Raw genomic sequence first — 14,610 nt, 5'->3', positions numbered from 1 at the left:
GTTCCTGCTGTGGATCGGATCCCCCGTGCCGCTTACCGGGGGATCCGATCCTCTTCCGGGCAGCTCCGAGGACTGGCATGTGCCCCGGAGCTGCCCGGTCTCCATGGCAGCCAGATCCCTTCCGGGTCTGACTGCAAACTGTCTGAGCATGCGCAAGCTTGCTCAGACAGTTTACACTGCTCTACAATAAAATGGTATTGTAGAGCAGTGTATTGAACTTAAACCAGTGATCAGAGCATCACTGGTTCAAGTTCAAGTATGTATAAGTAAAAATATGCAAAAACACTTAACACTACACATTATAATAAATAAAAAATAAATACATAAAAATATAAGCCCCTAAAATGTCACTTTCCCATAAAAACACTTAATAAAGTATAAAAAACATAAAAACACAAAAAAAACCTGCATATTTGGTATTGCCGCGTCCGTAACAATCTGCATAATAAAACAGAATTGTTACTGGACCCGCACGGTAAACGCCGGAGGAAAAAAACGCAAAAAACGTTCCGAAAAAAGATAATTTTTAATTAATACCCTATAAAAAATGCTCTAAAAAGTGATTTAAAAAATTGTATGCACTCTAAAATAAGCCCACTAAAAAGAACAACTCTTCTCGCAAAAAATAAGCCCCTAACAAGATTTGTCAGCCAAAAAATAAAAAAGTTATGCATATGAAAAGATGGTGATGCTAAAATGAACAAGATTTTCTCCAAATTAGTTTTTATTCAGTACAATTGAATAAAATACACAAAACCCCCACATATTTGGTATCCCTGCGTCCGTAACAATCTGTATAATAAAACAGAATCGTTATTAGATCCGCAAAGTGAACCCCGTAAAAAACAACCTAAAAAAACTCTGAAAAAGATGATTTTTTATTAATGTCCTTCAAAAATGCTCTAAAAAAAGTGATTTAAAAAAGTTACGCAATCTAAAATAAGACCACTAAAAAGAGCAATCATTCTCGCATAAAATAAGCCCTTAAACAGATTTGTGAGGTGAAAAATAAAAAAGTTATACATATGAAAGACAGTGATGCTAAAATTAACAACAATTTTGCCAAATTACTTTTTATGCAATAAAAATGGGAAAAAAATAAAAAATCTATATAGATGAGGTCTTTTTGTAATCGTGGCGACCCATAGAATAAAAATAATATACTATTTTTATGGTATGGTAAACAGCCAAAAAAAAACCCCATAAAAATCTTCCTGAAAAGTGATGATTTTCATTTCCTCCACCAACAAAGAGTTAATAAAATCTCACCAATTAGCCTATAGATTCCCCCAAATTACGTACCAGAAAAGTGCATCTCATGTGGCAAAAGAAATAAGCCCCTATAGGTCCACAATAAAAAAAAGAAAAAAATTATAGCCTGTACAATGTGACATAGCAAATCTGCTCTGGATGGCGCCTCCTTCCCTTCTATGCCCGGCCGTGCGCCCATACAGCAGGTTACCACCACATATGGGGTATCCGTGTACTCGGGAGAAATTGGGTAACAAACTTTGTGGAGCCTTTATTCATTTAATCCATTGTAAATGTTTAATTTTCCACCCAAAATGAGTGTATTGTGAAAAAATATTACAATTTGGAGATTGCACCTCCATTTTGTTTTAACCCCTATAAAACACGTAAAGCGTTAACAAACTTCTTAAAAGTGGTTTTTCATACATTGAGGTGTGTAGTTTCCACAATGGGGTATTTTATGAGTCCCACTATTATTTAGGCCTCTCAGTGACAATTAGAAGTTGAGCAGGTCCATCTAAATACAGGTTTTGGTGATTTTACAAAAAATGTGAAAAATGATACCTAAATTCTGAGCCTCAGAACATTCTAGTAAAATATGTGGAATCTTAAAAAACCATGCCAGCATAAAGCAGACACTTGGGAAATGTAAGTTATGAATTTATTTGGGAGCTATGACTATCTGCATCAAAAGTAGAGAATTTAGAACGTTGAAAATAAAGAATTTTTCCAAATTTTTGCCAAATTTTGTTTTTTTTCATAACTAAACACAAAAGATTTCATCCAAATTTTTAAACTAATTTGAAGTACAATGTGTCACGAGAAAACAATCTCAAAATCCCCTGGATATCTCATAGCGTTCCAAAACTATAACCACTTATAGTGACACAGGTCAGATTTGAAGAATGGGGCCGCGTCCTTAAGGCCAAAAGAGGCTGCGTCCCGTAGGGGTTAAACTTTATAGCCGAAGCTGCTTCCGCGCTCCAAGCGCACGGCCGTGTGCGCGGCTCCACGGCATTTCCTATGTAGGTGCGCGCACGGTTGCGTGCTTGGTGTGCCGAAGCAGCTTTGGCTATAAAGTTTAAAAAGTGTTTTAAACCGCGATACAGCAGTTTAGGACACTAACAAAAATAAGCTCCGGCACCAGCTCAGGGTGAGCTCGGTATTTCCATCTTACACCTACCATATCATGTGCTAGGTTTCCTTTAAAGGGAAGATTCTCCTGTTTAATATAAATTGTGTTTCTAGGTGCCACGCAAACACAGAGAGAACATACAAACTCTTTGTGGATGTTGACCTGGATGGGACATGAACCCAGGTCCCCAGCGCTGCAAGGCGGTAGTGCTAACCACTGAGCCACCGTGGTACAAGGCTGTAGTGCTAACCGCTGAGCCACCATGCTGTTAAACTTTTGTAAAAAAAATACTGAAAAGTGGGGAATGCAAAATTATTTGGCCCCTTTAGGTTGATGTCACACATGGGGTTTTTAGGCCGTTTTTTGGGCCGTTTTTAGTTAGTGCGTTTTTGTCCGGTTTTCGAATTTGCGCAATTAAAAAGGGACAAAAACGCACGAGTTTTCGAACGCATTTGGTTTTTACGATCTGAAAACGACTAACTAAAAACGGCCTAAAAACGCCATGTGTGACATCACCCTTACTTTTAGTGCAGCAAACTCACTCCAGAAGTTCAGTCTCTGGACCAATGTCATCCTGATGATGAGAAATATAATCCTCCTGTGTCTAATCATGTCTCCGTATAAATCCCCCTGTGATAGTCCTAGGGTTCTGCATCATGAAGGAACACACCAGGCAGGTCCGTGTTACTGTCGTGGAGAAGCTTAAAGCCGGATTTTTCATTTTTTAACCAGAAAACGTTTATTTGCACTTTGAATCATAGAGCAAGAAAAAAGGAATTGGTCCTCACCGGTAATTCGGTTTCCATAAGTCCACCATGACGGCCCCCTGGAGGTTGCTTCCCCTTCCTCTGTAGGGACAGGAAATTGAGAGTATTAAAAGGCCCTCCCCCAACCTCCCACCAGTGTATACCAAATCACTACACCGGTATAGGCTTCAACTCAATTTTATTTAGTATGTTATAGTCACATACAGCATTTACAAGAAGAAACCAACAAAAATAACAATGGAGGGAAATAATAGGGCCGTCATGGTGGACTTATGGAAACCGAATTACCGGTAAGGACTAATTCCTTTTTTCCATTTCGTCCCCCATGACGGCACCCTGGAGACATACCAAATTATCCCCAGTTAGGGAGGGACCACGGCTTGTAGGACTTTACGGCCGAAGGCCAGATCTTTTGCCATGGCTATATTCAGTCGGTAATGGTTAGCAAAGGTGGAATTTGAACTCCAAGTGGCTGCTCTGCAAATTTCGTCAATGGAGGCTCCCCCTCTCTCCGCCCACGATGTGGAGACTGCTCGGGTAGAGTGAGCCCTTAACTTCATAGGAACAGGAACACCTTTTAAGACCGTAGCATTCCCTGATCGTATTTGTGATCCACCGGCCAATAGTTGACTTAGAGGCCTTTCTTCCCTTATTTTTTCCTGCAAATTGAACAAAAAGGTTTGAGTCCTTTCTCCAGGGATTTGAGACCTCTAAGTATCTAAGTACTGAACGCCTTACATCTAGGAGATGCCACTTCTCCTCCGTAGCATTCTTAGGCTGACGACAGAAAGATGGCAATATGATCTCCTGACTCCTGTGAAAGTTAGAAACAACTTTAGGAAGGAAATTTCTATCAAGTCTGAGAGTAATTCTATCCTCAGAGACCGACAAGTAAGGTTCACAAATCGACAAGGCCTGGAGTTCCCCTATCCTTCTAGCGGATGTGATGGCAACTAGAAATGCTGTTTTAAGCTTTAAAAAACGTAAATTATTTGACTCATTGGGTTCAAAGGGATCCGAGTTTAACGCATCTAAGACCAAGGAAAGGTCCCACTGAGGGGAAGATTCCTTTACAGTAGGTACAGGCCTGAAAGAATCTCTTTACCCACCTGTGTTCCGCAAGCGCTGTATCAAAATATGCGCTTAAAGCTGACACCTGGACTTTCAGGGTACTAGGCCAGGGTACCTTGTCGAAACCCTCCTGCCGGAAATCAAGAAACTGGCAGATATTGGGAGAATATTGGTTAGGTTGGTCTTTAGACCAGGCACAACATTTTTTCCATATCTTAAGATAGATAGCATGGGTCACAGGCTTCCTACTATTCCTCAAAGTCTTTATTACCTTAAAGGAGAGTCCTTTTGTGTTCAGGAAGGCACTTTCAGGATCCAGGATGATAGATTCAGAAACCCTGGGTTCTGGTGTAAGACTGGTCCCTGGTGCAAGAGGTCTGGAATCTTGGGAAGGATGAAAGGAAGATCTAGAGCTAGCTTTTGCAGAAGCGGAAACCAGCTTTTCTTTGGCCAAAACGGAACTACTAGAATCAGCTTGGCCGGACTGGATACTAACTTCTGGAGAACTCTGTTGATCAGAGGAACTGGAGGGAATGCGTAGAGGAGGTCCTGATCCCAAGGCTGGAACTTCCTTTGGGTTTAGGGAATAGAATTTCTCGACTTTTGAATTTGTCCTGGATGCAAAGAGATCGATGGAAGGATTTCCCCATCTGAGGACAATCTCCCGGAAGACTTCGGATTTCAGACTCCATTCGTGAGTAAGAATAGGTGTCCTGCTGAGGTAGTCTGCTACCTCGTTCTCTGAGCCTCTCAGATGGACTGCTTAAATTGAAAGAGCATTCTCTTCTGCCCAAGAAAATATTTTCTGGGAGATGGTCTGAAGTTTCTTCGACCTTGTTCCGCCCTGTCTCTTGAAATATGCAACCGTAGTTGTATTGTCGGAGAAGATCTTTAGGTGCTTCCCTTTTAGATCCTCGGTACAGGCTTCCAGGGTTTTTAGGACGGCTTTCAGTTCCCTTTCGTTTGAGGATGCACAATTGAATGGGACCAGAGGCCCTGAACGTACTTCCTTGGAAGAAGAGCTCCCCAACCTGAGGTGCTGGCATCTGTCTGGACCTGGATTATTGGCCAGAGAACTCAGTTCACACCTCTTTGAAGGTGATCGAGATCCTTCCACCAGTTTAAGGATTTTTTTTACTGCTGAAGGAATCTTCAATCGTAAATTCAGGTGATGGTAGTCTTTGTCCCTTTTTGACAGGATCCAGGACTGGAGAGGTCTTGTATGGTTCTGGCACCAGGCTACACATTGGATGCAGGAGGTCATGGACCCCAGAAGACTCATCGCTGCTCGTATCGAGATGTATTTTCTCTTCTGGAAGTCCTTGATTTTCAGAAGTAATCTGTCTACTTTCTCCGAGTCTCCCACAAGTAAGAAATCGTCCAGGTATGGGACCACTAGGACTTCTTCGGTCCTCAAGTATTTGACCACTTCCGCCATGACTTTGGTAAAGACTCAGGGAGCTTTTTTCTTCTGGGGGGACTGGACAAACCACCTCCAGTTTCTGCAGGGTAGACACTTGCTCCCAAAGATGATGTGTCAGACTTCCTGAGGATTGCCTGGACGGAAAAAACCGATGAGGAGGAGAAGACATAAATTCTATACGGTAACCATCTTGGATAATGGAAGTCACCAACCTGTTGTTTGTTATGTTCTTCCACTGGGGGAGAAAGTTCTTCAACCTTCCCCCCCCCCCCCCCCTGGCATCATTGCTTCTTTTCTGGTTTGTTCGAGGAACTGAACAGGAATGGCTTATTCTTTCCTCCCCTGGAGCTATTCCAGAAGCCCTGTCTCCAGGAAGATCTCCCCTTATTCTTTGGTTGGTCCTTGTTTGCTCTAAAGCCACGAAAAAAAACTGCTTTTTTGGTGTAGGTTTAGGTTCAGGAAAACCTTTCTTCTTATCCGCAGCTTTGTCAAGAATCTCATCTAGCTCAGATCCGAACAAGAATTCACCTGAAAAAGGAAGGCTGCAAAGTTTTGCTTTAGAACAAATGTCCCCCGACCATTGTTTTAGCCAGAGGGCCCTTCTGGTGGCATTTGAGAGGGCGGCATCTCTTGAGGCAAAGCGAATAGATTCTGCTGAGGCATCAGCTAAAAAGGCAGTAGCAGATTTAAGTAAAGGCAATGAATCTAGAATTTCTTCTCCAGGGGTGCCTTCCCTGAGATGGTCTTCCAAACCCCCTAACCAGAATAGGAGAGTGCGGGATACTGAGGTTGCAGCAATGTTTGTTTTGATTGTAGTCATAGAAGACTCCCAAAGTTTTTTAAGTAGACAATCCGATTTCCTGTCCATAGCATCTTTAAGTTGCGTGGAATCCTCAAACGGTAAATCCGTCTTTTTTACAACTTTGGTAATAGGAATGTCTACTTTGGGTACGTTCTCCCACAATTTGGTCTCTTCTGGGTCAAACAGTAAGCGATTTTTAAAGTCTTTAGGGACATTTAACCGTCTCTCTGGTTCTCTCCACTCGACTACCATCCTCAATTCTAAGGTATCCCTTAGGGCCTTTATTAAGCTATCCAAATTTTCATTGGCAAACAAAAATTTTGGGTCATTAACCACCTGAGGTTGTGAAAAAACATCCTGGTCTTCTGACTATCTCGTATGAGCATGAAGGTTGTTCATCATCCTCTACATATTCAGGACTAATTTGGGGTTTTTTCAAGGGGGGCCCTTTAGAGGCCTTAATTTCTTCCCTCATAATGGTCCTTAACTCATCCAAAAATGAGGGTTTCTCTTTACACAGGCTTTTCTTACATGAGGCATCTAATTTCGCATTACAAATTTGGCAATGCTTAGAAGGAGCCTTTTTAGGCCTATCCTTATCTGGCTCCTTCTCTTTGGGTTTGTCTCTTTCTCTTTCTTTTGGGAGATCTTTCTCCTGGAGGGAGTGCAGATCAGTAACGACCCCTATAAGAGACCCCAAACAATGGCAATAGACAGGGAAATAATCCCCACACATTCCAAAAAGCGTTTACTCACGGAACCCGGGGTTAGGGATCGTGTCTCAGCCACATCTGCCATGTTGTCCAGCTCCATGGAGACCTCAGCAGAAGTGAAACTACACTGTGAGCGTCTAAAATACTCACCTTCCGGCGTCTGACGTCATCAGTGGCAGCCCGTCTCCCTGGCTGCCCTACTTCCTGCGCCGAGGTCTCCGCGGCGTCACTTCCGGTCACCGGAAGTGGGGCATCGCGCGGACAGGCGCATCGTGTGCCGGCCGCTGCGGACCCCAGCAGGAGCCGTATGGCCACCGGCACGCCACAAAGGGCAGCCCAGCACGATCTTTATAATGCAGTAACTTGATAAGCACTAATATTATTTCTGCGCAGTCTGTTTTCAAGGTCATCTGTTTTTGCTTGCAGAGCTAGCACAGCTTGTGATTGTTCACGTATCGCGTTTCGCACGGGCGGAAGCGCTTCCTCTATTTCTTGTACTCCATTCTCCACAGCCGTTGTTCTCTCAGCCATTTTATGCATGTCATTGCGTACAAGTAGTATTTTTTCTTTCAGACTACCCACTTGGCCAGTTAGATGCAGTAGTGCATAAGTATTATGCTGCATAGCCCTCATAACATCAGTCAGCATGGGCTCAACCTACTCTTCTAATTCTTTTTTTTTTTATCAAAACATTTTTATTGTGGTTTTTTACAATTTTTTTTATAACATACAGTCTATGACACAAAAGACCAAAGTAATACAACATCATAACATTCCCCCCCACCCCCACCCCTTTACACTGTAGCAGACGGTTTAAGGCTAGATTTATAATTGTACCAAAGGACCGCTCATCCGGATCTTATAAGTCTTACTAAAGAGTGTAGAGGACCTAGATAGAGAAATATCTATTTATTATGTGCCTAACAACATCATTTGGTATCGAGTACTGTTCCGCAGATCTGTCAGAGCTTTGTTTGGTAGTCCCGCCGTATTCAACCACCTGCCCCATATCCTGTCAAATTTCTTAGGACATTTCCTTTTTAGATACACTCCCCATTCCAGCCTAATTATATGGTTGACCTTGTTTATGAATTCCTGCACTGTAGGTGCCAAAGTTTGAATCCACCGAGCCGCTATGGCCTTACGAGCCAAATATAACATTTTCTGTGCACATAACAAGGTAGCTCCTTCCATGGTGTCACTTTCGATCAGACCCAATAAACAAGCCCTCGGATCCGGTTCTAAGTCCACCGACAATACTTTCCGGATTAAATGAAGAATTTGCTTCCAGAATTCCTCCAACTCCCTACACTCCCACATCATATGAAGCAGATTAGCATTTGGAGTTGAACATCTAGGAGAACAAGAGTCAGACCGAATTCCTATTTTATGGAGCAAGCTTGGCGTCTTATACACCCTATGCAGAATATAAATTTGTGATAATCTTTGGGCCTCTGACGGAGACAATGATGGTATACTCTCCAAAACTACATCCCATTGAGTGTCAGAAATTTCCCCCAGATCTGCTTCCCATTTATCCTTTATATTAAGAGGGTGTTCTTTTAAGTATTCTTACAATAATCTAGAGTAAATACAGGATATAATTCCCTAAGGCCCCTTCCACACTTGCATTGCAGATCACGTCAGAGTCTGATCAGGGTGCGATCAGTTTTTGGTCAGTGAAAAACGCACATTTTGCATCAGAATGCAATCAGTTTTCAGTCAAAGTTTGTTCAGTGTCTCAGTTTTTCACGCGCGTTTTTGATGCAATTTCAATGCGTTGAACAATGGACTCAGGACTGAGCTCTGTCTTTTCTATGGCAATTGATGCGTGAAAAACGCATCGCACTTGCATTGCACTTGCAAGTGTCTCAGAGTGCAATGCGTTTTTGATGCGTCTCCATTGACTTGTATGGTGCGTTTTTCACGCGCGTGACTTGCAAAAGTAGAGCATGTCGAGATTTAAACGCGCGTTAAAAAAAAATTGCAAGTCTGAAAAGACCCATTGGTTACAATGGGTCAGAGTGCAATGCAAGTTCTGCGCGTCAAAAGTACGCGTGAAAAACGCAAGTGTGAAAGGGGCCTTACTCGGGCCCCCTCCTACTGCTTATTTTAGGACACTGATTTGAAGTTTGAATCCTTTCATCTTTGATCGTCTTTTCATACGCATGTCTCAGTTGGAGAAACTTATAAAATTGTGTATGTGGTAGATGAAAGGATTCTTGCAGCTGCTCAAAGGATTTAAAAGTCTCGTCTTCTATTAATTGATGAAGGAACCAAATCCCTTTGCCCTCCCAATGGGGTGAACCCCGGGTATCTCAATCCGCTTATTGTTCCCACTTTCCCTATCTCTACTGCTGCAACTGGTGGTACCATGCCAGTCATGGTTGATACTAATCTACCGTTTGGCCCTGCTACTCTTCTAATTCTTGGCTATCTCCCTGCCATATCCTCCTCACCTTCAGATTGTAGGTGACAGTGCAGCATATCGGGACCCCGGAGAACGCCCCCCAGACTGCGCTGGCTGGAATTGGGATGCACCCCTCGGTCCTGGGGCCAATTGGGATGTCTCGCTCGGTCCTGGGGCCTTGCGCATGTATCCACTTACTTCACAGCGGTGTCTCCCTGATGAGACTCCTGCGCGCGTGGTCCCATCTGCTGGCGGGCACCATCGTGGCCAAGCCTCTCCCCCTGTTTCATGGCTGCTTTTTGTCGCTTCAGCCCCATAATTTTGGCTTGGGGAACACCCGTCGATACTCCAAACCCCTCTGCTCCGTGTCAGCCCTGTCTTGTATCGAACCCGGCGGCCGCACTATATATTGCAGGAATCCAGTGGTGGAGCTCGACTAACACACGGCCGCTTACATCCGCTGCTAGCCTATACCTCCTTAAAGCCGGATTCCACAAACTTAAAAACATCCCAAGGAGCCGTGTGCAAGCGATCATATTGTAATGGAAGGAGGATCCGACCCTCCAAATCTACCAAGACCCGGCTGTCCCTCTAAACCCTCATCTCAAACAAGGAGAAGACTGAGATGCAGCCAAGAGGCCCCTGATCCCTCTGGATGAACTGCAGAGATCTACAGCTGAGATGGGAGAGTCTGCCCATAAGACAAATATTAGTCATACACTGCACAAATCTGCGCTTTATAGAAGAGTGGCAAGAAGAAGCCATTTCTCCACAAGCCGCCTGGGAGACACCAAACATGTGGAAGAAGGTGCTTCTGGTCAGATGAAACCAAAATCAAACATATTGGCCACAGTGACAAGTGGTTCTATGAAGCTTCCATACACAATCCTTATAGCATATAAAATGTGGATTCTCCTGTTTGATATGAAAGGCGTTGTAAGGATCAGGGGTAGTGCGCCCACTGGACCACCGCGGATGATGACGCAAGCCATCACCTGGGAGCGGAGTCTAAGTGGCAACCGCTTTTCACCAGAGCCCGCTGCTAAGCTGGTTGGACTTGCTGCGGCGGGATACCAACAAGTCGCTCCAAAGGCGTGGCTTTGCTTGCAGTGGTGGCGAGGTACAGTATCGTAAGGCTGAGGTGGAGTCATGCACAGGCTGGAGGTCAGGAAAAGGTGGTAGAGGATCGGAGTCAGGAACAAGGCAGAAGGTCAGGGCTGGCAGCAAAGGAGTGAAGTCAGGAAATCACTATAAACGCCCTGGGAAACAGGAGACAAGCTTTCACAAAGGCACAAGGCACAAAGATCCGACAGGAGACACAGGAAGAGGCAGGAAATTTAACAGCGAAGGTGGCTAGCCAGGGCCAATCACCGGTGGGCTGGCCCTTTAAATCTTAGAGAACTGGCGCATGCCTTAGGACACAGGGACGCGTGCACCGGAGCGCAGAGACCGGCGCTGGAGCAAGGAAAGGTAAGTGAGCCTGCAGCCGAGCCCCGGGGGCACAGGGAAGCACAAGGGTGCGTCTATGACCCAGAACATGGGTCAGGGGCTAATTTGCCAACATGAGCCCAAATTCCTTTTCAGCACTAGAGGCAAAATACACAGACGACACTAGACTCCCAGAGCTGTGCCCGGCAGTAATAGAGAGCCTAGAGGAGGAAATCAGTGAGATACAAGTCTCGGAAGCTATAAAAAAAAATTCACAGCCGGTAAAAGCCCTGGATCTGATGGGTACATCCTCGCATTTTATAACACATTTAGGGAATCTCTGACCCCTTTCTTGACCAAGGTGTAGAGCGACAATATCACCAGGGATAGTGTTCCAGTGTCAATTTTTCCAGGCCGACATTAGGCCACTGAGGAGGCGTCAACCTCCAGCTGGAAAGGCTTCTCCGTATCAGGCCGTGTGGGAACTGGGTCTGGGGCAAAGACTGACGTCAGTCTAAAGAAGGCTTCTTCAGCCGCCAGGGGCCAGAGTCTGGGATTGGCGTTCTTCTTAGTCAGTGCCACAAGGGGAGAAACAAGAGAGAAGTGCGGAATAAACTGCCAGTTCTAAAGGGCAAAGCACCCAGGAATCTCTGTATTGCACGCAGTCCTACTGGGCGAGGCCATTGAAGAACCGCAGACAACTTAACATTATCCATCTGTAGACCCCTGTCAGAGATCATATAGCCGAAGAAGGAAAGACTCTTCTGGTGGAACTGGCACTTTTCCAATTTGTCGTAAAGGTGATTGGCTCTTAAACGACTAAGGACTTGCCGTAAATGGGACCAGTGGGACTCAAGGTCCATAGAAAACGGCAGGATATCAACGAGATAGACCACGACACAGGTATATAGCAAGTCTCTGAAAATGCCATTGACGATCTCCTGAAAAACAGCTGGTGTGCAGAGTCCAAATGGCATGACCAGGTACTCATAGTGCCCATCACGAGTATTGAAGGCAGTCTTCCATTCATCACCTTTTGCGGATCCGGATAGCTGTGACCGGGTCTTTTCTGTCCGAGAGAGGAGTAGTCAATGCCAGGGCCTTCCTGGAGAGGAGGCTGATGATGAAAGCCACCTTTGAACTTATGCCGACACAGTTGGTTACGGAACGGTCTATGTGCAAGGAGCACATGAAAAAGTGAAAGAAAGATAAAGCCACTGCACAACTTGGGGTCCCCATCATACTTGGATGGCATGGAGAGTCTCAGCCTAGGTTCAGTGGAAGGTAGGCCAACCGGAGTAGCAGGAGGAGCCACAGGAACTTGTCTCTGCTGCTGATTAGCCATCAATTGCAGCAACATGTTGACCTTACGTGGCAACCTCCTTGAACTGTTGGACCACGATGGTGTTAAGCCAATACAGGTAGTCTTACTATCAGGCACCAGGGGTAGTGGACCCACTGGACCACCACGGATGTTGACGTAAGCCGACACCTTGGACCAGAGTCTAAGTGGTACCCGGTTTTCACTAGAGCTCGCTGCAAAGCAGGTTCTGGTGGTGGCCAAGGCGAGGTACAGAGATGTTCACCAGAATCGAACAAAACTTTCTCAAAGGCACAAACATCCGGTGGGGTGTGCAGGAAGAATCTGGGCTATAAAGGATTCTGGGAAAGGCCAGCATGGTGCACTAGCCCTTTAAACCTTCAGGAGCCGGCGCACGTGCACACTAGGAGACAGAGACGTGCACGAATGACCACCGGAGCCGGAAAATGAATGGGGACAGGGTAAGTGAGACTGTGGCCGCGCTGAAGCATGGAGAGGGGCACGGGTGAGCCCGCAACCCAGGACGAGGGTCGCGGGAGCATTCGTGACAGTCTTTTTCGCAATAGTGATTGGATTTTCTGCTAACCAACAACTATTTTACCTTTGTTAATAATTTTTTTTCTCCAATGAAAATGGCTACATTTAGCTAGCCGAAACGTAGCTTTGTATCCACATGTGAATCCCCTTTTGTTTCTCGCTGTGCTGCCTACCTGTTCTATGCTTGCTATCATGGTCTAAAGAAATGATTCAATGTATATATATTAACTTTACTTATTCCTATAATGTTGTTTTGTATTTAGCTAGCCATACCCGTCAAACTGTTTCCTCCCCCACTGATGTTAAGTAATCTAAGACTCGATTGCCGTCTACTTCCGCTGAAAACCTCATATAATGAGTTTGTACCTTACTATGATTAAAGAGTAACCGTCAAAAAACGTTAAAAAAACTTTTAATATGTTGTAGGGCAGGTAATTTCAAGCCCTTTTGCATTGGATTAGTTATTCAAATCTTGCTCCTTCCTCTTGTATTCTGCAGCCACCCCCCCCCCCCTCTCTCCCTGCTCACAGCTGATTCTCCTCACAGCTCAGTGCTCCAGCACTCAGTCATGTGCTGCCAGGAACACTACCTAATGTGATAACAAAAACACCTAAACTCTCACCTCAGCTTTCCTTACACTTGTATATAAACAAATAATCCACACAGACACAAGATGCAGAGCGATCACAATCCCCCAACACCTTACACTCCACAGCAGGAAAATGCAGGAGAGACTCTCCTTGTCTTCACACTGTCCCCTCATGTGCTGTGCTGGAGTTTTACATAGGTAGGTACAAAGATAGCTAAATAGAGAGGATACACATAGATAAATAGATATGAGATGTATATGGGATAGATAGCTAGTTAGTTAAAAAGTAGAAAAGTCTAACTAGCTACTTAGTTGGATAGATAGATAGATAGAAAGCTCTGGTGTCATTGGTCAGCAGCTTGTGAAGAGGTGACAGGAGGGAGGCCTCTATCTTGCTGTTTGTAGTTTTTTTTGAGAGCTGGAAACCCTGGTTGCTATGGGCCAAAAAAGGTACTAAATGAGGACCGAGAGGCAAAATACTTTGAGGAATAATTCCCATGGACATGTTTTTTAGGTTTTTTTTTTTGCTCAGAATTACGGTTACACTTTAAGAACTCTCTGGAAGTTCAAAACGCGTCAGATTCCTCCATCATGGTACCTTTTTTAAAAAAAAAAATTTAAATGAAGATGTAATAAATTGAGGTTTTACTACACCTTTATTTTCCATGTCTGCTGGTGCTGGATTTACCTTCTTCTATCCTGCATTGTACTGATTCGGCTCAGCTTATCCCAGCACCAGCATCTAATATATGGCTACAAGGGTAAGCGAGCTGAAATTTTTCTTTGTTATCCGATTATAATCCTTGGTCCAATTACAGCAAAAAATTTTGAAACCAATTGTCACAGGGAAAAAAAAATTGTCTGGATCTACAATTATGAAGTATGCAGTTTCGACTTGCATACAATATTCAACTTAAGAACAAACCTATGGAACCTATCTTATACGTAACCCGGGGACTGGCTGTATGTTGGGATGATCCGGGTTTTCTTTCCTTCTTTTCATGACACACTGCCTGTGGCTATGCCCAATATTCTGTGTATTGTAATTTGTTAAGCGTTGCCGATATGTCTTAATATCAATTTAACATTTTATGTTTTTAATGTCTTGATTTGTAAAAATTGATTGCATATACACTTCTTACTGACATTTCACAAGTTTTATG

General features: G+C 44.2%; 2 protein-coding genes and 1 long non-coding RNA gene across 4 annotated transcripts in view; 2 read left to right on the top strand and 1 right to left on the bottom strand.

Moving 5' to 3' along the window:
- The window catches only part of LOC140069241 (uncharacterized), a 381,540-nt gene that overhangs the window by 171,603 nt on the left and 195,327 nt on the right, over positions 1-14,610 (top strand). The gene's annotated exons all lie outside the window — the stretch shown is intronic.
- LOC140069260 (uncharacterized) overlaps positions 1-14,610 on the top strand; it is a 179,979-nt gene that overhangs the window by 68,919 nt on the left and 96,450 nt on the right. The window lies entirely within an intron of this gene.
- LOC140069204 (NACHT, LRR and PYD domains-containing protein 6-like) overlaps positions 1-14,610 on the bottom strand; it is a 96,529-nt gene that overhangs the window by 15,654 nt on the left and 66,265 nt on the right. The window lies entirely within an intron of this gene.

Source organism: Engystomops pustulosus, chromosome 7 (assembly GCF_040894005.1).
Source record: "Engystomops pustulosus chromosome 7, aEngPut4.maternal, whole genome shotgun sequence".
Lineage (NCBI taxonomy): Eukaryota > Metazoa > Chordata > Amphibia > Anura > Leptodactylidae > Engystomops > Engystomops pustulosus.
The sequence above is the reverse complement of the archived record's forward strand: the minus strand, read 5'-3'. Positions and strand labels throughout refer to the sequence as shown.